We start from the raw sequence: 23,269 nt of genomic DNA, 5'->3' as shown, positions 1-23,269 counted from the left end.
AAGCGCTCAGACTGGAAGAGAAAAGTAGGGAGAACTCAAATAGAGCCCGAGAAAACGTATTAGTTGAGGAAGGTATCCGAGTAAAAACAGAACAAGTAGACAGACAACGAAACACTCTTATGAATGGTATGTATCCTCTTTTGGCCGAAGGTTTACCTAAGGCCACCCCGGAAGTACCGAAAGATTTGCCAACCCCATTACTCCCGATTAAAGCACATCCCAAGACCGCAAAAGATATTTTCCTTTCCTCCTATTTAGACGATGTAGCTCCAGAATATGTTAATGGTCCACCACACACGCCACCTGTCGATGGTGCTCAACGCCGAGATCATCCGCCCCCACATCCGCAACAACAAACTCCTCCGCACAATCCCACAGGTCCATCTGTTTCCACCGCTTTTCCTGCATCCACAGTCTCTACCTTACACCCCACAAATCCTTTTGTGTCTAGCACCTCAGAAGGTGCGACAGCAATTTTTGCCACGCCACCATCACGAAGTAAATCGTCTCTTAGAGATTTAGCAAACCAACGTACACCCCAAATAGCAACGTCCGACATGTTTAAGGAACATCTTGTAGATTGTAGATATGATCCAGTGCCCGGTAAAAATGATAGAATGCTGCTATCATCACTACGTATACGAAGGGCTTCACTATATTTAACGACGCTACCAGGAATGACTAAACATTTAGACAATATATATTGCTTCGTCCAAACAGGGCAAGGCCCTGAAAGTATTGACGAAGCCATGGAATACCAGAAAGCGGATATACAGAGACAACTGTTACGTTTCTTCATAAACTGCTTGATCAGAGACAGAGATAGGTCCGAGGTAGACCAGGATGAAATGCAAGTACTTACCCGATGGGGTCAGAATATATCCGAGGGAAAACATGATAAACAGACATGTATAGCAGCTATGTGCCGAAAGATCCGCAAAGAAGTAGAACGAACACATAAAGCCAGAATGGAGGCAGACAAAACTGAATCAGAGGGAGAGGAGGAGGAAGAATCAGAAATGCCCACAGGACAATTAGAAACGATAGCCTATGTAGGTAGGGGAAGACCTTGTAACAATACCAGATACTTTAATGACCCGACACGTCCGATACGTCCAGAATATAACAGACATTTTCAAGCCCCTATGTTAAATACTAAGTCCCCTGAACACTTATTCCAGGCTGCTGATAAATTACTCCGAGATCGAAGGGGGTATCATATGCTCGATTCTATGGATGAACAAGAATTAGCCAGGTCAGCGGTACAATGGGCTGACAGTTCTGAAAAATACAGTGATGATGCGTTGGCACACACGTTTTTGAATCTTACCCCAGACGAACAGCGTTTAGCTGGTATATACATGATACAACACCTCCTTATATTATATAGAAGCCAACACTCCGATCCTGGTCCCCTACCTGATATACTGATAGAATTACTCACGAATAAATGGAGAGGTTCAGGTACTGATTTAATTAAAGAAATTCTAGAATATCGACATCAGTACATTGTCTTCGTATGCCCAGAACATGTTTCAGTTCCCCCCAAGTTGGAAAGAAAAACGTATCACATAGACAGACAGAATCCCTTACACGAAGTGCACCCAATAAGAGGTGAGGACAATAATTTTAAACGTGTGTTTGTGTACGCGCCCATAACTAAAATTGAATTATTAGAAATGAAGAAAGTAGTACCTAGCCATGACAAAGACCCAGCAGGTTTCCACCGTGAGATAAAAGACATGTTACTCATGGGAGAGTATACTTACCCTGACATTATGAAAATATTAAAAGTCCTATTACCCGCCGGTATTTACGAGAAACTCAAAGAAAAGGAATGGGAGGTGGGAGACCAAAAGATAGATTGGACAACATTAGAAAACGAAGAAAAGGCCCGAGCTGCAGGGTCAGGGCTTGGGGAAAGGACTACAGCATTACCAGGATTATTAGTGCAGGTACTACCACGTTTATTAACTACGAAAAAGGAAGATTGGGGTGCAATCTCAGCCTGTAAACAAAAACAAGATGAAGACACTAGTGATTTCTATTCCCGATTTGAAAAATGTTTTGGTATTAATAGTGGCATAAAAGCAAGTAGTGAGTCGTATCCACATCTGTTTGTGACAAAATTAGTTGAAAATTCCCTGCCCCAAGTTAAGAGTAGAGTATTAAAATTCGAGAGTACTTGGCAAGGTAACACACCGTCACAGATGTTACAAATGTTACAATATCATCACAATAGAATTAGAGAAGAACAAGAACATGAACAAAAACGTATGAAAGACACGAAAATGAAAATGCTTGTTGCTCAGTCAGTTCTAGCTGACGGTCATAAAAAGGGTATGACACAGTCCAATGATTCAGTAGGTCCTGTTAGAGGGACATGCAACTATTGTAAACAGCCAGGTCATTATATACACGATTGCGCAGTTTTGAAACATAATATCTCTACGGGTATAACAAAAGAGAGACCACGTCCGCCTAGACAGGATCAGATCCAACAACAATTACCTCAGAATATACAGCCTTTGCCAGCTGCACAACAGACCGAACCACAACAACAGCCACAGCCTATTGCTGCAATACAAAACACGACACAACAAATGTACCAGTATGCACAAAATGACTATCCAGAGTATCAACGCTACACATGAAATAGCCTAGAGAGGGAAGTTGGCCTACCCCTTATCGAGGTTCCCGTAGATCAAGAGGGTCCTTACGTACAGAGTCAAGTATTAGGGAAAGACAGAAAGTTTCTACTCGATACAGGGGCAAGCAGAACCACTATCAGTCACAGCGAAGTCCCAGGGGCACCCCTCTCAGGCTCACAAAATATTTCCCTTGGTTTTTCAGGAAAGCCTACTATTAACGAAGTATCGCAACCACTTGCATTTACAGTCGGTCCATTAACACGGACTACAGATCTATTGCTTACGAAATCATGTCCAGAAAACTTGTTAGGTATAAAAACATTGAAGGCTCTAGGAGCTGTAATATGTTGTTCTCCGGAAGGAGTGCGACTCTTTTTGCGTGACTTTAAGGGTCACTACGTGTCTAGAGACATGGATCACCGGTTACAGAATCTACCTGCACATTTATGGGCACAAGGCCCCACTGATGTAGGTTGTATGCACATTACACCATATCGAGTCACACTCAAAACAGGAGTGGTACTACCACGAATGCGACAATACAAATTACCGCCAGATGCTGTTGTGGCTTTACTGCAAATCATTGACGAGCTCATCGCACAAGGAGTGGTTGTAGAAACCGACTCCAATATATGTAATTCCCCGATAATCCCGATTCTTAAACGAACTGATCCAAAAGCACCACCAGTATATCGATTAGTTATTGATCTGCGAGAATTAAATAAATGCATTGTACCACAATACTAAGCCTGGGCGTTGAACTACGCTCCGTTCGCGGAGCTTGCGAAGTTTTGGTAACTTCGCGCTTCGCGTAGAGCGCGAAGTTGCAGATTGCTACGCAATCTAGCGCGTAGCGTAGTAAATTTGCTTCCTCGCGCGCTCAATATTCATTCTCGCGCGCGCGGTAATGTCTTACCTTGATTCTGCGATCGCCAACTTGCTTTTCTGTCTGTTTGCGAGCGCCACGAGATTTGTACTATGGCTGCCCAAGCCCGCGAGAGTGTGCGCCCCCGAACACGTCATTGGTGCGCGCGAACTGACTTCCGGCGGCTGTTTTGGTAAGATCGCGATCCCGAACATGGAAAAACTGCAATCTGGCAAAGAATATCTCGCGAGCTTCATAAAACCTTCTCTAAAATGTTCATTTTGCTCAGAAAACTCCTCAGATTGTGATCTTGCTGTAGTCTTTGTGTAAGAAAGAGTCCTTTAATTTTTTTAACACTTTTTTTTCAAGAGGAAGGAAGTGCCCCTGACACTGCAACTTCCTGTTCCTGTCCAGCAGGCTCCTCCCACGTGCTTTGTGCATGTGTTGTTCACTTTCATTTGGATTTGGAGCTGGAAGGATCACTTTTTGTGTCTGTCTGCTGCATCACACCATTTTTTTGGATTTATTTGAGGAATTTTTGATTTGAGATTTAATTGACGACAAGTAAGTTGGAGAATTGGTGTGATTGTTTCATTGGGGCTTGTTTGTACCTACATTTTTCTGGGATTTTTATTGTTTTAAAAAATTATTGTTGTGGTGGGTGGCCTGTACTACTTTCAATATGGGCCTAGTTGTTTTTCTCTGCAATTTCAGCCAGTAGGGTACCCATAGGTCCATGTTTTGTGGTGTCTGTAGAATTTCTACATCATGTAGGGCATGGATGGCATAGGATTGAAATGCTAAACGTGGCTGTGGTGTATTTCACTGTTGGTGTGTGTGTGTGATTTACCTTTGTTGGATGTGTGTGCTTGTGGCCTAGTAGTCTTCCACTAGGCCCAGAGGTAGTCAGCCTCCAAGCTGTGGTGCGTGATTTTGAATGTACAGTTGGTGTTGTCTGGTGATTTTCCTTTACTCCACGGATGGCTTTGGATTTTGTTGCAAAAGGTGTGTTTGGGGTGCAATAGCATTTTTTGGGTGTGTGCTAAACAAATTGGGCTATTTTGGCCTGCATGTAAGGCAAGGGATTCAGCTCGCGAACTTTCGGTAACTCTGCACAGCGCGACAACGCGGACTTACAGTTTTCGTCATTTTTGCGCTCGCAATATGCGTGTTCGCGCACGCGAGAAAGCCTTTTTGTACAGTTCGCGATCCCGAACACGCAGCTTTTGCAATCTGGCAAACAATATCTCGCGAGCAACATAGACCCTTCTCGAAAACGCTTTTTTGTGCATTTCTGCACAAAAAACTCCTCAGGCTGTCATTGAGCTGTAGGTTTGGAGCAGGGAGAAGCTGTTATTTGTCTGGAAACCATTTTTATGAGAGGGATTAAGTTCCACAGACACTCCAACTTCCTCTTCCTGTCCTTTCCAATCACTTTCTTGTGTGTTATTGTGGTGGGGGGGCTGGGCATGTGTGTGGCGGCCATTTTGGGAAGGCATGCATTGTGCCTTTGCCATAGGCGTCCATTGACTGTCTCCCATTTCTTGTGGTTGTTGTGGGTGTGTGGCGGCCATTTTGTGAAGCCATCCAAGCAGTGTGCTTGCTTTTGCCATCCGGTTCCAAGCTTGTGGCCTAGTAGTCTTCCACTAGGCCCAGAGGTAGTCAGCCTCCAAGCTGTGGTGCGTGATTTTACATGTACAGTTGGTGTTGTCTGGTGATTTTCCTTTACTCCATGGATGGCTTTGGATTTTGTTGCAAAAGGTGTGTTTGGGGTGCAATAGCATTTTTTGGGTGTGTGCTAAACAAATTGGGCTATTTTGGCCTGCATGTAAGGCAAGGGATTCAGCTCGCGAACGGCCATTTTAGGAAGGCATGCATTGTGCCTTTGCCATAGGCGTCCATTGACTGTCTCCCATTTCTTGTGGTTGTTGTGGGTGTGTGGCGGCCATTTTGTGAAGCCATCCAAGCAGTGTGCTTGCTTTTGCCATCCGGTTCCAAGCTTGTGGCCTAGTAGTCTTCCACTAGGCCCAGAGGTAGTCAGCCTCCAAGCTGTGGTGCGTGATTTTACATGTACAGTTGGTGTTGTCTGGTGATTTTCCTTTGCTCCATGGATGGCTTTGGATTTTGTTGCAAAAGGTGTGTTTGGGGTGCAATAGCATTTTTTGGGTGTGTGCTAAACAAATTGGGCTATTTTGGCCTGCATGTAAGGCAAGGGATTCAGCTCGCGAACTTTCGGTAACTCTGCACAGCGCGACAACGCGGACTTACAGTTTTCGTCATTTTTGCGCTCGCAATATGCGTGTTCGCGCACGCGAGAAAGCCTTTTTGTACAGTTCGCGATCCCGAACACGCAGCTTTTGCAATCTGGCAAACAATATCTCGCGAGCAACATAGACCCTTCTCGAAAACGCTTTTTTGTGCATTTCTGCACAAAAAACTCCTCAGGCTGTCATTGAGCTGTAGGTTTGGAGCAGGGAGAAGCTGTTATTTGTCTGGAAAACATTTTTATGAGAGGGATTAAGTTCCACAGACACTACAACTTCCTCTTCCTGTCCTTTCCAATCACTTTTTGTGTGTTATTGTGGTGGGGGGGCTGGGCATGTGTGTGGTGGCCATTTTAGGAAGGCATGCATTGTGCCTTTGCCATAGGCGTCCATTGACTGTCTCCCATTTCTTGTGGTTGTTGTGGGTGTGTGGCGGCCATTTTGTGAAGCCATCCAAGCAGTGTGCTTGCTTTTGCCATCCGGTTCCAAGCTTGTGGCCTAGTAGTCTTCCACTAGGCCCAGAGGTAGTCAGCCTCCAAGCTGTGGTGCGTGATTTTACATGTACAGTTGGTGTTGTCTGGTGATTTTCCTTTACTCCATGGATGGCTTTGGATTTTGTTGCAAAAGGTGTGTTTGGGGTGCATTAGCATTTTTTGGGTGTGTGCTAAACAAATTGGGCTATTTTGGCCTGCATGTAAGGCAAGGGATTCAGCTCGCGAACGGCCATTTTAGGAAGGCATGCATTGTGCCTTTGCCATAGGCGTCCATTGACTGTCTCCCATTTCTTGTGGTTGTTGTGGGTGTGTGGCGGCCATTTTGTGAAGCCATCCAAGCAGTGTGCTTGCTTTTGCCATCCGGTTCCAAGCTTGTGGCCTAGTAGTCTTCCACTAGGCCCAGAGGTAGTCAGCCTCCAAGCTGTGGTGCGTGATTTTACATGTACAGTTGGAGTTGTCTGGTGATTTTCCTTTACTCCATGGATGGCTTTGGATTTTGTTGCAAAAGGTGTGTTTGGGGTGCAATAGCATTTTTTGGGTGTGTGCTAAACAAATTGGGCTATTTTGGCCTGCATGTAAGGCAAGGGATTCAGCTCGCGAACGGCCATTTTAGGAAGGCATGCATTGTGCCTTTGCCATAGGCGTCCATTGACTGTCTCCCATTTCTTGTGGTTGTTGTGGGTGTGTGGCGGCCATTTTGTGAAGCCATCCAAGCAGTGTGCTTGCTTTTGCCATCCGGTTCCAAGCTTGTGGCCTAGTAGTCTTCCACTAGGCCCAGAGGTAGTCAGCCTCCAAGCTGTGGTGCGTGATTTTACATGTACAGTTGGTGTTGTCTGGTGATTTTCCTTTGCTCCATGGATGGCTTTGGATTTTGTTGCAAAAGGTGTGTTTGGGGTGCAATAGCATTTTTTGGGTGTGTGCTAAACAAATTGGGCTATTTTGGCCTGCATGTAAGGCAAGGGATTCAGCTCGCGAACTTTCGGTAACTCTGCACAGCGCGACAACGCGGACTTACAGTTTTCGTCATTTTTGCGCTCGCAATATGCGTGTTCGCGCACGCGAGAAAGCCTTTTTGTACAGTTCGCGATCCCGAACACGCAGCTTTTGCAATCTGGCAAACAATATCTCGCGAGCAACATAGACCCTTCTCGAAAACGCTTTTTTGTGCATTTCTGCACAAAAAACTCCTCAGGCTGTCATTGAGCTGTAGGTTTGGAGCAGGGAGAAGCTGTTATTTGTCTGGAAACCATTTTTATGAGAGGGATTAAGTTCCACAGACACTCCAACTTCCTCTTCCTGTCCTTTCCAATCACTTTCTTGTGTGTTATTGTGGTGGGGGGGCTGGGCATGTGTGTGGCGGCCATTTTGGGAAGGCATGCATTGTGCCTTTGCCATAGGCGTCCATTGCCTGTCTCCCATTTCTTGTGGTTGTTGTGGGTGTGTGGCGGCCATTTTGTGAAGCCATCCAAGCAGTGTGCTTGCTTTTGCCATCCGGTTCCAAGCTTGTGGCCTAGTAGTCTTCCACTAGGCCCAGAGGTAGTCAGCCTCCAAGCTGTGGTGCGTGATTTTACATGTACAGTTGGTGTTGTCTGGTGATTTTCCTTTACTCCATGGATGGCTTTGGATTTTGTTGCAAAAGGTGTGTTTGGGGTGCAATAGCATTTTTTGGGTGTGTGCTAAACAAATTGGGCTATTTTGGCCTGCATGTAAGGCAAGGGATTCAGCTCGCGAACGGCCATTTTAGGAAGGCATGCATTGTGCCTTTGCCATAGGCGTCCATTGACTGTCTCCCATTTCTTGTGGTTGTTGTGGGTGTGTGGCGGCCATTTTGTGAAGCCATCCAAGCAGTGTGCTTGCTTTTGCCATCCGGTTCCAAGCTTGTGGCCTAGTAGTCTTCCACTAGGCCCAGAGGTAGTCAGCCTCCAAGCTGTGGTGCGTGATTTTACATGTACAGTTGGTGTTGTCTGGTGATTTTCCTTTGCTCCATGGATGGCTTTGGATTTTGTTGCAAAAGGTGTGTTTGGGGTGCAATAGCATTTTTTGGGTGTGTGCTAAACAAATTGGGCTATTTTGGCCTGCATGTAAGGCAAGGGATTCAGCTCGCGAACTTTCGGTAACTCTGCACAGCGCGACAACGCGGACTTACAGTTTTCGTCATTTTTGCGCTCGCAATATGCGTGTTCGCGCACGCGAGAAAGCCTTTTTGTACAGTTCGCGATCCCGAACACGCAGCTTTTGCAATCTGGCAAACAATATCTCGCGAGCAACATAGACCCTTCTCGAAAACGCTTTTTTGTGCATTTCTGCACAAAAAACTCCTCAGGCTGTCATTGAGCTGTAGGTTTGGAGCAGGGAGAAGCTGTTATTTGTCTGGAAACCATTTTTATGAGAGGGATTAAGTTCCACAGACACTCCAACTTCCTCTTCCTGTCCTTTCCAATCACTTTCTTGTGTGTTATTGTGGTGGGGGGGCTGGGCATGTGTGTGGCGGCCATTTTGGGAAGGCATGCATTGTGCCTTTGCCATAGGCGTCCATTGACTGTCTCCCATTTCTTGTGGTTGTTGTGGGTGTGTGGCGGCCATTTTGTGAAGCCATCCAAGCAGTGTGCTTGCTTTTGCCATCCGGTTCCAAGCTTGTGGCCTAGTAGTCTTCCACTAGGCCCAGAGGTAGTCAGCCTCCAAGCTGTGGTGCGTGATTTTACATGTACAGTTGGTGTTGTCTGGTGATTTTCCTTTACTCCATGGATGGCTTTGGATTTTGTTGCAAAAGGTGTGTTTGGGGTGCAATAGCATTTTTTGGGTGTGTGCTAAACAAATTGGGCTATTTTGGCCTGCATGTAAGGCAAGGGATTCAGCTCGCGAACGGCCATTTTAGGAAGGCATGAATTGTGCCTTTGCCATAGGCGTCCATTGACTGTCTCCCATTTCTTGTGGTTGTTGTGGGTGTGTGGCGGCCATTTTGTGAAGCCATCCAAGCAGTGTGCTTGCTTTTGCCATCCGGTTCCAAGCTTGTGGCCTAGTAGTCTTCCACTAGGCCCAGAGGTAGTCAGCCTCCAAGCTGTGGTGCGTGATTTTACATGTACAGTTGGTGTTGTCTGGTGATTTTCCTTTGCTCCATGGATGGCTTTGGATTTTGTTGCAAAAGGTGTGTTTGGGGTGCAATAGCATTTTTTGGGTGTGTGCTAAACAAATTGGGCTATTTTGGCCTGCATGTAAGGCAAGGGATTCAGCTCGCGAACTTTCGGTAACTCTGCACAGCGCGACAACGCGGACTTACAGTTTTCGTCATTTTTGCGCTCGCAATATGCGTGTTCGCGCACGCGAGAAAGCCTTTTTGTACAGTTCGCGATCCCGAACACGCAGCTTTTGCAATCTGGCAAACAATATCTCGCGAGCAACATAGACCCTTCTCGAAAACGCTTTTTTGTGCATTTCTGCACAAAAAACTCCTCAGGCTGTCATTGAGCTGTAGGTTTGGAGCAGGGAGAAGCTGTTATTTGTCTGGAAAACATTTTTATGAGAGGGATTAAGTTCCACAGACACTACAACTTCCTCTTCCTGTCCTTTCCAATCACTTTTTGTGTGTTATTGTGGTGGGGGGGCTGGGTATGTGTGTGGCGGCCATTTTAGGAAGGCATGCATTGTGCCTTTGCCATAGGCGTCCAAAATTGTGGCCTAGTCGTACAGTAGGCCCAGGGGTACAACTCAGCAATCATCACGGCGGGTTTTTTTCCCTTGCTATTCTTCTTCCTAAGTGTACACTACACAGTACAAATACAAAAGGATCCCTGGCCTTGTCAGTCTCTTAATGGCTGGCTATACTGTTGATGTTGTTCACTGACTGCATGAAATTTAATAATTGTGATGACAACCCACGAGACACTAATAAATTATATATTATATTATGGATCTTTTGACTGATGTTCTTCTGGCTTTTTGCTTTTAGGTGCACAAAAGACAGAGGTGTGTCATCATCATCCACTGTTGTGGTGCCAGACCGACGTCCTGCTGCTGTAGTGTACACAACGTGACGTGTCAGTGACCTGACCAGGCATCTCTGCAACTTGTGCAACTGAGTGCTGTTTTGACATCTGTTGAAGATGCCCCCAAAGAAAGCAGGTAGCAGGTCCTCCGGTACCAAGAAAGTTGCCATGGAGAAGAAGGAACAGAAGAAGAAGGAAGTGTCACTTAAGTCTGGTGTGCCTCCCAAAACCTTTTTTGGTTCACCAAAAATGAGGCCTGCAGCAGCGGTGTCGGGGGGGCAAGCTGGGGGCAGCACCTCCACATCAGTGGGCCCAACCCACCAACCCATGCCCAAGCAGATGAGTGTGGAAGAGGTAGCCAGCCTTATGGTAGAAAGCAGTGATGCTGAGCCTGAACTAAACTTATCGCTATCTCAAAGTAGTACACAATCCACGCAGGAGGGAACATCATCAACACAGCAGATAAGTGGTCAACAGCCGCAGCTACCGCCCGCAATAGTAGCTGTTCCTCCTGAAGTAGGGGCAGTTCGGGAAATTGAGCCTCATGCAGAGGAAGAAGAGGAAGCCACTCCTTTAGAAGTTGCATTGGCTTTTAAATCCCCAGCAAGGAAAAGGAGGGTTAGTACATCAAGTTCTTCACCAAGCCCCCCTTCTGATGATCTAGATGTCACTTGGAAGCCACAAAGTGAGTCTGAGAGGGAAACACATCACAAGAGCAGGCATGGCAAAAGGAAGGTTCCAGAAAGCCTTACACTTATGGATGTTGATGTAGAAGAGCAGGTTGATGATGATGATGATGATGAGCCAGTCATCACAAACATCACTCCCGGGCCTGAGGAGATGGAGAGCAACATTTTTACATTATCCAAAATGGATGCGAGGGATGTAGCACGCATACCTCCAACACAGGTAACACCAACACGACCTCCAGCTTCCATATTTACATTAGCAAAGGGCCGGCAGCGTCCTACATCCAGCACAACAAGCACCACCTCAGCAGAAGTAGGTAGTGGTCCTGCACAGAGTCAAATTCAACACACACCCTCCAGTTCATCCGGCATTGGAAGTGGGAGTGGCACCTCCAGCAGGAGACAAAAGTTAAGCTCCCCAGTGTGGGACTACTTTACGGTTAGCCCAAAGGAGGAGAACATTGCTGTATGCTCCGTTTGTCATTCCTCTGTTAGCCGTGGAAAGCTTGGTACAAACTATGGTACCGGAGGCCAAATGACCCATCTGAAAAAACACCACGCAATCCAGTGGGAGGAGCACCTTAGGCTCATCAAAACTGGAACCATTGCTGTTGGGCATAAACGAGTAGAAAGTCCGCTCACGGTGGAACAGGAAGAAGAGGGAGACATTCTCTGTGCTAGTGGTAGACAAAGTAGCCCTGTCCCCAGCACTGCAGTGGTAACGCCCACATCCTCAGCCACATCTCATTGGCACAAGAGTAAGAGCCAGCCTGAGACACCAAGGAGTACAGCTGGGCCAAAAAGTGCGAAGTCGACCACAGGAAGGAATACCATGCAGCCTACCATTCTTAGCATGTTTAGTAGGCCGGAGGGGCAGTACGAACGCAATCACCCAATAGCACGTTTGTACAATGCTAAGCTGGCAAAAATGTTAGCACTGGACCTTCTCCCTTTTTCTTTTGTTGAAGGGGTGGGTTTTCTTGAGTTTGTGACCACCATCTGCCCAAAATGGAAAGTTCCCAGCCGCTACTATTTTGCAAGAGTTGCTGTTCCAGCACTACATCACGACGTGCTGGAATTGCTTGGAAAAGCCTTAAAACAGAGTGCTGTTCAGAGTATACACCTGACAACAGACATGTGGACCAGTTGCCAAGCCACTGATTACATGTGCATCACTGCACACTGGGTCTCTTTTTCGGGTGTTAAAGATAAGATATCTGACGGCGTTGTTGACACCGCTGAGATTTTTAAAGACACTCGCAAACATGCAACTGTAGCCATGTTTGCAATGGAGAAATCTCATACTGCTGCTAACATTTTGGATGAGTTTAACAGCAAGGTGTCGGAGTGGCTGCGACCAAGAGGTCTTACCATTGGTTTTGTTGCCACGGACAATGGCAGTAATGTAGTTCGGGCCATGAAAGATGGTGGGTATTTCAGGGTGCCATGTTTGGCACACTGCATTAACATTGTTGTGCAAGACTTTCTGAAAAATGAAAGCAAAGTCAGCAGCTTACTGACCACCTGCAGAAGAATATGCACACATTTCAACCATTCTTTTAAAGCCCGGAAGGAGCTGAGGGTGATTCAACGTGAGCATAAAATGCCAGTCAAAGCACTCATCCAAGAGGTGCCAACACGTTGGAACTCAACGTATTACATGCTTGAGCGTCTGTTTGAGCAGTATATACCACTTAATGCTTATGTCATGAAAAGGTCAGGGGATCCTACAGTGAAAGGCATGAGAGTTGAGATGACCCAATGGGACCTTGTCAAAAGCCTGACAGAGATGCTACTTCCTTTTGAGGTCTTCACCCGTGAAGTGAGCCGGGAGGACTGTACTATGGGCCAAGCTATCCCATTGTTGTACATGCTAGAGCAACAGCTGAAGGATGTGGCAGAAATGTACGCAGATGTGGATGACAAAGTAGAAGCACATTCTTTGGCAGACACCTTATCCGCTCGCTTATCTCACAATACAAGGCTTCAAAATAACATTCTGTCAGATCCACATTACATTACTGCCTCAATTTTGGATCCACGTTACAAATTATTGCTGCGCAGTAATGAAGTCATTCCTTTTTCAGAATTGAATGTTGCCCAGTACAAAACTTGGATAGCTAAGGAAGCCACTGAGTTTGAAAACGAAAGGATCTTCATTAAAGGCCCGCCCCTCCAGGTCAGAAAAAGTACTGCAGGGCACCCAGAACGAAGTTCTACTTCAGAAGCCAAGAGCAGTGCGTTTGCCTCCCAGCAGTCAACACTGCCAGCAGCAATAACATCAACAGCACCAACAGGATCATCAGGCACATTTCCAAAAACGGCAGGCGATTGGTTTCTACGGAAAGGGTATTGCACATCAATGACTGATGCAAAGGCAAAAGAGGCCCAGGAAATCGGATCACCCCTGAACATTGAGCGGATGGTTCAGGCCTATCTAGATGACACAACAGAGGTCTACATGGAGCAAAGCCCATTGGTGTATTGGTATGGGAAAAGAAGCCAATGGCCAGTGCTCAGCAGGCTGGCGATAAAGTATGTGGCTTGCCCTGTTGCAAGTGTCTCTTCAGAGCGTGTTTTCAGTGCTGCTGGTGCCATTGTTACTGTCAAAAGGACCAGTCTCTCGCCCAAAAGTGTTGAGAGGTTAACCATGATCAAAATGAATCAACACTTTATACCACCAGAGTACAAAATACGTGAATCACAGGAGGAAGAGGAGAGTGACTTTGATGACATAAGTAGTGGATTGTTAGACGTACTGCTGTCCGAACCACCAGAGTTTGAGGACGAGCTCCTCTTCCCTGACAACTAGGCTTTCAAATTGTTCTCCCTTCCTTTATTTGTGTGTGACTGTGTGTATCTGTTTTTCTGGTTCAAAATCTACATTCACAACAATGCCATCAACAGTCTCCTTTTTTTATTTCCCTATTGGAGTTGCACGTCTGTGCATAACTGTTCACTCCACTCCTCAGGGTCCTGCTCCATGTTCCGTACTCTCCCTAAGTACATTTCAAGCAAGTCAGACATTGGATGGAGATGGAGAATAGTACAATACATGTTGCCTCTAACAGTCCCTCCATAAGAAGTGAAACGTGACTCCACCTATATTCCATTTTGTTTCCAATCCGAAAGAAACTCATCACTGACTGGCAGAAGGCTAGGCAGGCATCAGATCAGACAGCCAAAGAGAACACAAAGACAGGTAATGAGTGATTATTGTGAATGATGGTGGCATGCATTGCATTGGATGCTGGCTCACTACGAAGAATTGTGCATGCCATGAAGTAGAACTATACTAGTTTACCGACAAAGTACAAGTGACTCAGGTGTGGTGACAGTTAATGTTTCCTTGCTGTTTAATAATGACCACATTGTACTCCTACCACTGCAGGTGCCGGCCAATATCCGTTGCAATTTGGTAATATGGAATATATTATAAACTTAATCAGTCACTACAGACTGAGTTGGTGTTGGAGAATACGTACCACACGGTCACCATCATTGAGGATGCTGAGCATACTATCTTTGCACACAGTCAGTTGGATTGGAGAAAATGTATGGAATAACGGCGTTTGATGGGCTGACATAAAAGGTAAAAAGTTTGAACAAGAACCACAGCAGACCTAGGCTAGATGTCCTTGTAGTGGTGTGGACTGGAGTAGAGTGTAGTGGTATGACGGACAGTGGCGCATTGATTTAGTCACTTCATTGGGAAAATTCTAGGTTGCTGCAGTGCATTTGACATTTCTCTGGCTCGGTCAAAATGTAAGTAAGGGGTAGGGTGCCTGGCCTGTGCCGCGGTTCTCCTGTCCTGTGGCTGTGCTGGCTCCTGAATCCTGTCCCGTTGTTGTTGTACCTTAATGCTTGCTGTAGAGTAGACACACTATGTAGCCTATCCAAGCTGCCTCAGTCTGAAAGTGTTCTCTCCAGAGTGTTGTCTTGCACTCCACTTTAATTGAGTTTATTGTTGTAAAGGCTGTAATTTTTCAATACCCCGTTTGTTTTTCCATCTACACTTACAGGCTGGCCGGCCCTTTACCCTGTGCTACAGTGGGAGAAACGACTCACACGTACCTTACCAATACGCATCAGGCAGGCAGTGATACCCAAGATTGATGTGCGGAGTGTCCATGGAAGGGAGGACCAAGAAGAATGACGAGAATGATGCAACTCCTCATTTGGACCAGGATAATACAGTAACTTTAGTATCATCATTCGTCTTTACATTTATTTGCTTGCTTTTTTCTCTTTAATCATTACGACTGTGTGTTGTGGTTTGTTTGTTAATTGATCCAACTTTTTTTTAGTTTCCTTAGCTAGCTTGAAAAATGAAAGTAAGCCCGGTAGAGCAGGCAATTGGGTTCGGTCTGAGCTCTGAGGGCGTCAGACAGGCAAGGCAAATTTCAATTTCGTCCCTGACTGTACTGTCTCATTGGGTCATAGTAGTTATAGTACAACTCATTATCTCATTAACCATCAAGTTATCCTCCTCAGCATGCATGCATTTGCTTTCTCTCACTTCATACTTTGATTTCTTTGATAATGGATCATGGTCGTCTTACAAGATTGTGTTTTACTTTTGTTGTGTCCATGCATATTGTCTGTTTTTCTTTCTCAAACCTTTCCCAAAACCCCACTTCCCATCCAATCATCAATCCCTAACCCTCTTCCCCCGGGCTGTGTGATTTATATTGAGGTGTGATGTGATGACTATGTACACCAATTGATCACACGCTTGCTGGGGCAGATGTGGTGAAAGCAACAGTAATTCAATTTCAACTAAGGCAGGGCAAGGATCTTCTTCTGCTTGACCACCCATGCTGTAGTTTACTTTGTGTTCTGTTCCACTCCTCCTCCCTGAGTCTCAGTCAAGTGACTTTCTCTTTCTTTTTTCAAACGCTATTGCCAGTGTCTACTACTACCACCACTATAATGGCATCTACTCCGTCAATTTGAGAAACCAACCATGCAGCCATCAGTGTGCCGAACTTCATCATCAATCACAGGTAAGAGTTTGGTGGGAGGTATGGACTAGGAGGAGAGACTGACAGTACTATGACAATTAAAAATAACTCAGTGAGGGGTACTGCATCTATCGGTTTGTGTGTTACAAAATCGGCAGATCTTTTAAATCAAACACTGGCTGTGGGCATGCAGCAGCACGGAAACAAAGTAAACAACCATGTAACTTACATTGAATTCGGAAAACTGTAACCCACCACAAAAAACATTAACATTATATAAATAAATAGTAAGTATATTTTTAATATCCCCTAACAAAAATAAACTATCCCGCTCTGACCTAACCCACCCCCCTCCCTAACCCCAACGAAACGAAAGTCCAAAGTCCCAATGTCCGTTGAAATCCCCAACGCCCACAAACCCACCCACCAACAAAAGGAATTAAAAAAGGGGCAAACGACGAGGTCCTCTACTGTCGGCGGGCCTTAAGGTGTTTATCCACCAGGATCTTGACCCGCTCCTCCATGTTCTCCTCCCAGCGGGCCATCCGGCGGAGCAGCTGGCGGCGAAATGCCCTAAAGTTGCTTCCAGGGTGGGGGGCAGCAGTGCTGGAAATCGAGGCGCGGCGGCGGGCAAATGCCGGACCACGGCGCCGTGAAAGTGGAGGCCGGGCCTGACTGGGGCCCGGGGCATTGGAGGAGGCTGCAGCTTCAGCCGCCTCCTCCTCCTCCTCCTCCTGAGCCACCAGCCGGCGATAATGCTCGCAGATGGCCTCCAGTTTCCGGCGCCGGGCCCTAGCGGCCAACTCCTTCCTTGATGGTTTTTGGGAAGGAGTATCATCTATATCAAAAAAGAAAAAGAACATGTTGGAGCCAATACTCTTAGCAAAACAGGAACACTAATCATTCAACACATAGTGTCACAGTATCACTAGCAAGCACAGTTCATAACATTTGGGATTTGGTGCTGGGGTAAGTATCTCTAATCCTACTTCCTTGGACTCTAACATTTGTGACCGTTTCAGACATTATTTATAAATATAATCGTACTATGTATGTACTGCGGTACACCAGTCGTGCTGTTCTTATCTGTAGTTTAGCCCAATTACATAACCTTGTTGTAGGCGGCATGCCAGGTCCATCAGCTAAGCTTGCACCCAAGAGAAACAGATATGAGCCACATGATGATGCAGACTCACGTTACTTTTATTTACTACTACTGTCTGCAGGTGGGGTAGCTCATCTTTTTGTCTGACGCCTTACGGCCGTTGGCACTGGTCATACTCTGTTACATGAGGGCAAATGGCATGCACAATTTCACTTACACCCTACCATGGGTACTACAAAAAGGCTGATTATTTATTTATCGGATCCAACGATCATTGCTTATATTCATATTATAGATGCTGCTAGTGCTAATACGATATACGACATCAGGTCGGTAGCGGTCGGTGGTGGGAGTGCTGCCGGTCGGTGACGTGGGAAGGTGCAGGGTGGGGATAGTAAACGATGGATTAAGGACATTCACAGGTAATTAAAGAATACATAAAAAAAAAAACATTGCTGCACACAGTAGCACACACTGCATCGCATTCGGCGCACCTTGAAAATAGTTTAATTTATTTTTATGTTGATTACCTGTATTTGGCCGTAACAGTAATACACAGTTTACTCGCCAGTGCCACCCACCCGTCCCCTCCCCATGTCGCCGCCCGCCAACAATCCCACCACCAACCGCTACTGCAGAGGGTACATTGCTTTCATTGCTTGTGTAACCAATATACATAAACATTAAACAAGAGATAGGCCACCCTTTGCAGGCTGGCTGCCCCAATCGAAAATACATTAATAATAATAGGTAGGGAGTGGTCCCCAGAGTGGGAGGAAGGGGTTTCCGCTTGATAATATATGACGTGCTTGCAAACTACTGCAAGTGTACTGTATGCTCATAATACTACCTTGATTCCTCTAGGCTTTGCTACTGTCGCGCAGTTTCTGTTACATTTTCTTCAAGGTAAGAATCTCCAGGGACACTTTCCACCTATACTGTCTCTTGGTGATAGTACATCCAGGCATACATCCATTAAAGTAAACGTCTATCCTTTTGTATATATCTCTTAACAAACCTTAGTTGGTTTCACCAACAAACACCCATGCTTCTGCTCCTTCCTTCCTTGCCTTGGCTTTGAGTTTGAACGAAAAACACCGCTGATTCTTGCTATCTAGTACTATCCACCCATACTGTGTCGCCCACCCAGGCAGGCATTCTTTCACCTTCCACCCATCCTTCAACAACCCATGCATCTGATCTTATTACTATCAGACTCCTATACATGCTTCCAACAACATATCCTTCTCTGCCGGTCAGTCATATTGTTTATCTCGCCCGTCCTTCCACCCTTAGTGCTTTCCCTCTATGTTCAACACATCCATGAAGGTCATCTGATCTGAGTTTGTCTTCTCCATAAAACATTCACAGCTGATTTTGGAATCAAATAGAAGAGGCCATTGGTTACTCTACTCACGCTGGTAATGCTACGTAAAGGGTGTCTTCTTCAACCGTTGTATATTGTCGCACAGTACAGTGAAATAGTGAACACAGTTCCATCTAGCTGTAATGTCAAGAAGTAATGAATATAACTCACCGCCGCCGGCCACTGCTGCTGGATCCCCCCTGGGCCCTGTGTCTCCTGCAGGTGCCGCCAGTTCGCCTGCCCCCTCCGGAATGGCCGCATCGCTGGCCCCGACGGCACTGGTGGATGGTAGTGTGCCTAGAAAAAAGCATCAAATTTTTTAGATGCCTGTAAACCTCCCCCTATTTTAAGTGTTCACTTGGAACATTGAACAAAAAGTTAATGCGATGCAACATACATCAGCACTAGACAGTAAGTACAGTCAGTAGACAGACACTAGTAGGATATGGTTCCACTTCCGAGGGTCATCTAGTCCTACTCTACTCTTTTGAAAGTTAGCCTGAGCCATGAGTAACCCTTTTAGATTCATCATGTCGACTACTACTCTTTTGGTGCATATTATACCTGCCAGCGTATTGATGTGCAGTAGATGCCTTTAAGGCCGCTTGACTGTTGCGTACAAGTGAAGAGGTCGAAAAAAAAACAACATATTGACTTTGTTTAGTTTATATTGCTTAGCCATCACACATACATGTTACACTTTTTGGCATGACTGCAAAATGCTAGCATCATTCACCAGTATACTATCTAACGGCTAACTTGCAGTGTTTTTCTCATATATCATAGGCGAAAGATTCCCTTCTACAAACCAGAGATTTACAGAGCATAGTGGATGCAAGATGATGCATGTAACCAGTATTTCTACGTTCTACGGTGAGGGATCTTCCACAATTATAAAGATCTTGGCTCTTGTTCTTGTTGTCAATCATGCACTTGTAAATGTTTACTGTTTTAATGTTAGGCTTTTTGCTGGCTTATTGACTATGGCTGTCGTAAATTAAATTTCATATTAACGATGTACAGAGTTTGATACTTGTTTCAAATAAACCTTTTGAACTTACACATAGACTCTGTGGTATTTGGTGTGGTGGAGTGGACTTACACAAGTGTGTGAGCAAAATGGTGTTTGTTATTATGTTCTGGATTGTCTCTGTCTCCGTCATCATCAACATTGTGTATCGTCTTCGTGGGGGGGTCGGGAGTGGGACCCTAATGTGAGACACTATAGCTAGTCTGTTAGGGGATCCTGGGTTTTTCTGACTGAGGTGTGATCAGTAAGATCCAACCTCCCATCACCACCATCCTATTTTGTTGTGCATAGTTCTGTATGTGGCTCTGCAGAATCATAGACAATAGTAGTATCATGTACTATCCGATCAAAAATACTAGTCAAATATCTGGTTGGGAATTTTGTTTGTGGTAATTGTCAAAGCCTCAACATTGAGAAGACTTGAAGAGGACAACCAAAGGACAGGACCCAGTGGCTAGAGCTATTGGTCAATCAGAGTTTAATTGTTGCAAAGAAAACCGTCTATTAAAGAGTGGGCAACTGTGCAAGCTTTGCTACACACAGAGTAATAATAGTAATAGTAGTAGTAGTAGTATTAGTAGCACAGAGAGTCATAGCAGAGGGAGTTAGAAGCAACTTCGAGGCAGGGATAAACAGAATTAGTAAACAGATAGTCAAGGTCAAAGAAGTAAGCTTTTGTAAAAAAGATTCAGAAAGTGGAACCATAATTTAGAGTTTGGGAAAAAAAAGATGCAGTAACATAACATTTAGGGAAATATAAATGTCAATCTAACCAATGGAGGACTTACTGGGGCCAGCTGCAGGAGCCTCAGTAGAGGAGAGGTCCTGGGGTTCCCCCGCCGACTCCGACCCCGTCTTCTTGCCCCTGGGTGGTGCTGATGATCATGTAAAATATAATACAGAAAGAGACCAACATTAAGGAGTGCTGTGAGAAAAATAATAAATCATTTGGAAAAACAATAAGTCAAAGAACATTTTAGGAAACAACAAGTGCAATAAAATTGCCCTATCTAATCAGATGGATCGACTACTGGCTGCTTCCTAGTGCATTTACGGATCGTCTACTTATTTATGAACAATCCAGTGTTCCTTGATCATTCTGATTCCAAATACTAACAAAGCCTAGTAGTACCACCTGACCTACACCACCTATTCCAGACGGGCCAATTGTTCACTAAGTCTGCACTTGAATTTTTTTCAGCCATCAAATGCATAGATGATGAGATGGAGGACACATGCATAGTTGCATACATTAGTGCATACATACAACAAATTGTGGGTTTGTTGCATAATGCTGATCTAGTTCTGCTACTGACTGACCATGCTAAGCCTACCACACACTAAACAAAGTACAAAAGGTTCGACGGAGGACTGGGGTAAGCAGCACTCAGTGACAGAGGATGCGTCACGCAGACCGCATAAAACAATTAGTAACTACTACTAACAAACTAAACCTAGTATCCAATATCCATCCACCACTATTTCACAGTAGGACAATGGAAGGACTAGAGTCTCTCTAGCAAATCGCATTACCTAACTTCAGTTCTGTAAAGTAAACTCTTACATAATCAGCATCAGCACAAGCTAGCGCAAACTACGTTGCAAACAAGTAAGAGTACCACCGGGAACCTGGGTCCTTAAATCAAAGAACATTTTGCTTTTTGGAACGTAATACCAGCAACGCTTGGCACGCAGCAGTAATCTTGTTGTTCATCTAATTTAATATACACAATCAGTTACTCACCAAGCCCGATGACCTCGACACCTAGCAGGTCCAACAGGTCCTGCTCCCGGTCCAGGATGTCGGACCACCGGTGAGCTAGCTGGTTGTGGGTGCGCCGGATCCCAGTGCACCGGAACACGGCCCGGCGCACCTTCGCCCACCGACGGTGCCGCTCCTGGGTAGCGTACCCGGAGCCGGGCCTGCCGCCTGCTGCCAAGGTCAAGGGGAGGAGGCGCTGGATGAAAAAAACAAGAGCCGCCACCTCCTCCTCCCCAAACAGTTGCCGGGCCTGCACCCCTGCAGGACGCATTCTGCCGCAAGGCAGGCGGCGCTTCTCTGCGCCTGCAGGTCCCTTGCCCTTGGGACTTGGTGTGCCCTTGGCCATGGTTCTGGGGTGGGTGGGAGGCGGAAAAGAAAAGTCAGAAGGGGAAAAAAGTTAGGGGGAAGAAGATAGAAAGAACTTTATAAAAGTAACAAAAACACAGTAAAAGTAGAAATAAAATGCAAAATATAAACTGAGGCAAACAGAGAGATAGATAATAACTAAAAAAAGTCAGGAAAAAGGCTTAAAAGACAAAGGATTGCTGAGATAAAGGGAGGATACAAAAGTAGGCCCAGAAACATGGCATAGAGTGAAAAACAAGATGGCCGCGCCCATTCGCGACCGCGTGGGTAAGTTCGCGCGATATTTCTCGCGAACATGTACAATTTATCGCGAACAAGTAAAATGCGCTCCCGAACACGTCAATGCACATCGCGAACACGCTATCCGCGACCCGGAACAGGAAATAAGGCATCGCGAGCGGGCGGGACTATATAAAAACAAGATGGCCGCGCCCATTGGCGACCGCATGGGTAAGATCGCGAGATATATCCCCCGAGCATGCAAACAGTTCCCCGAACATGCTTACCGCGCTCGCGAACAAGAAAAAGCCATCGCGAACAGGTTGCCACAAGCAACTACGCAAGCTCGCGAAGCTTCGCGAAGGTCGCGTAGTGCAATGACATCTTCGCGAAGCTTCGCGAAGCGCGACTACGCGAACTACGCCCAGGGTTACACAATACCCCGTGGTCCCAGATATCTCTTCATTATTAACGGCCATAGATTCAGAAGCAACGTTCTTTACTGTAATTGATCTCAAGAACGCTTTCTTTAGCGTCCCAATCGATCCGGAAAGCCAATATTTGTTTGGATTCAGTTTAAATGGACGAAGTTTTAAATTCACACGCGCACCTCAAGGATTCACAGAAAGCCCCAGCATCTATAGCCAAGCACTGAAAAGAGAACTTGACAGCATTCACATGCCAGCTAACACTGCCCTGCTTCAATACGTCGATGATCTGCTGATCACCGCACGAAGCGAACCTGAATGTGAAAAAGCATCACTGACGGTTTTACATTTCTTAGCCGACAAGGGGCACAAAGTGTCCCCTTCGAAACTACAATTCTGTGTCCAGCAAGTTGTGTACCTAGGGCACTTGCTGTCCAAATGGGGGAGACAGCTCACACCTGATCGCATCCAGTTAATTGTAAACATGCCACCACCCAAGACACAAAAGGAGGTACGGGCCTTCATAGGCCTCACTTCGTACTGTAGGCAGTGGATCCCCCAATATGCATTTTTAGCTAAACCACTCATTCAGTTGACAACACAGGAGGCAGCGACACCGACTGTCCTCCCTTGGACTCAGGAACATACACAAGCTTTTGAAAACTTAAAGAAAGCTTTATGCCAAGCACCTGTTTTAGCAACGCCATGTTACAGCAAACGTTTTACACTTTTTATTACAGAACGTGAAGGTACTGCTTTATCAGTACTCACGCAGGAACAAGCAGGATCACACAAGCCATGTGCTTATTTTTCTAGTACATTAGATCCCGTAGCTCAGGCTCTTCCTGCGTGCCTGAAATCAGTCGCAGCAACAGCTTTAGCAATCAGACAAAGCGACGCCATAGTGTTAGGACATCAATTGACAGTACAAGTACCACACGCAGTAGAGGTTCTCCTGAACCGGACCCAAACACAACACTTGACTATAGCAAGACTGACGGGTTACGAATTAACATTATTCCAGCCACACATAGAAATCAGACGTTGTAGTACATTAAATCCTGCCACACTTTTGCCATTAAA

The sequence above is a fragment of the Triturus cristatus genome, chromosome 2_2 (assembly GCF_964204655.1).
Source record: "Triturus cristatus chromosome 2_2, aTriCri1.1, whole genome shotgun sequence".
Classification (NCBI taxonomy): Eukaryota; Metazoa; Chordata; class Amphibia; order Caudata; family Salamandridae; genus Triturus; species Triturus cristatus.
The sequence above is the reverse complement of the archived record's forward strand: the minus strand, read 5'-3'. Positions refer to the sequence as shown.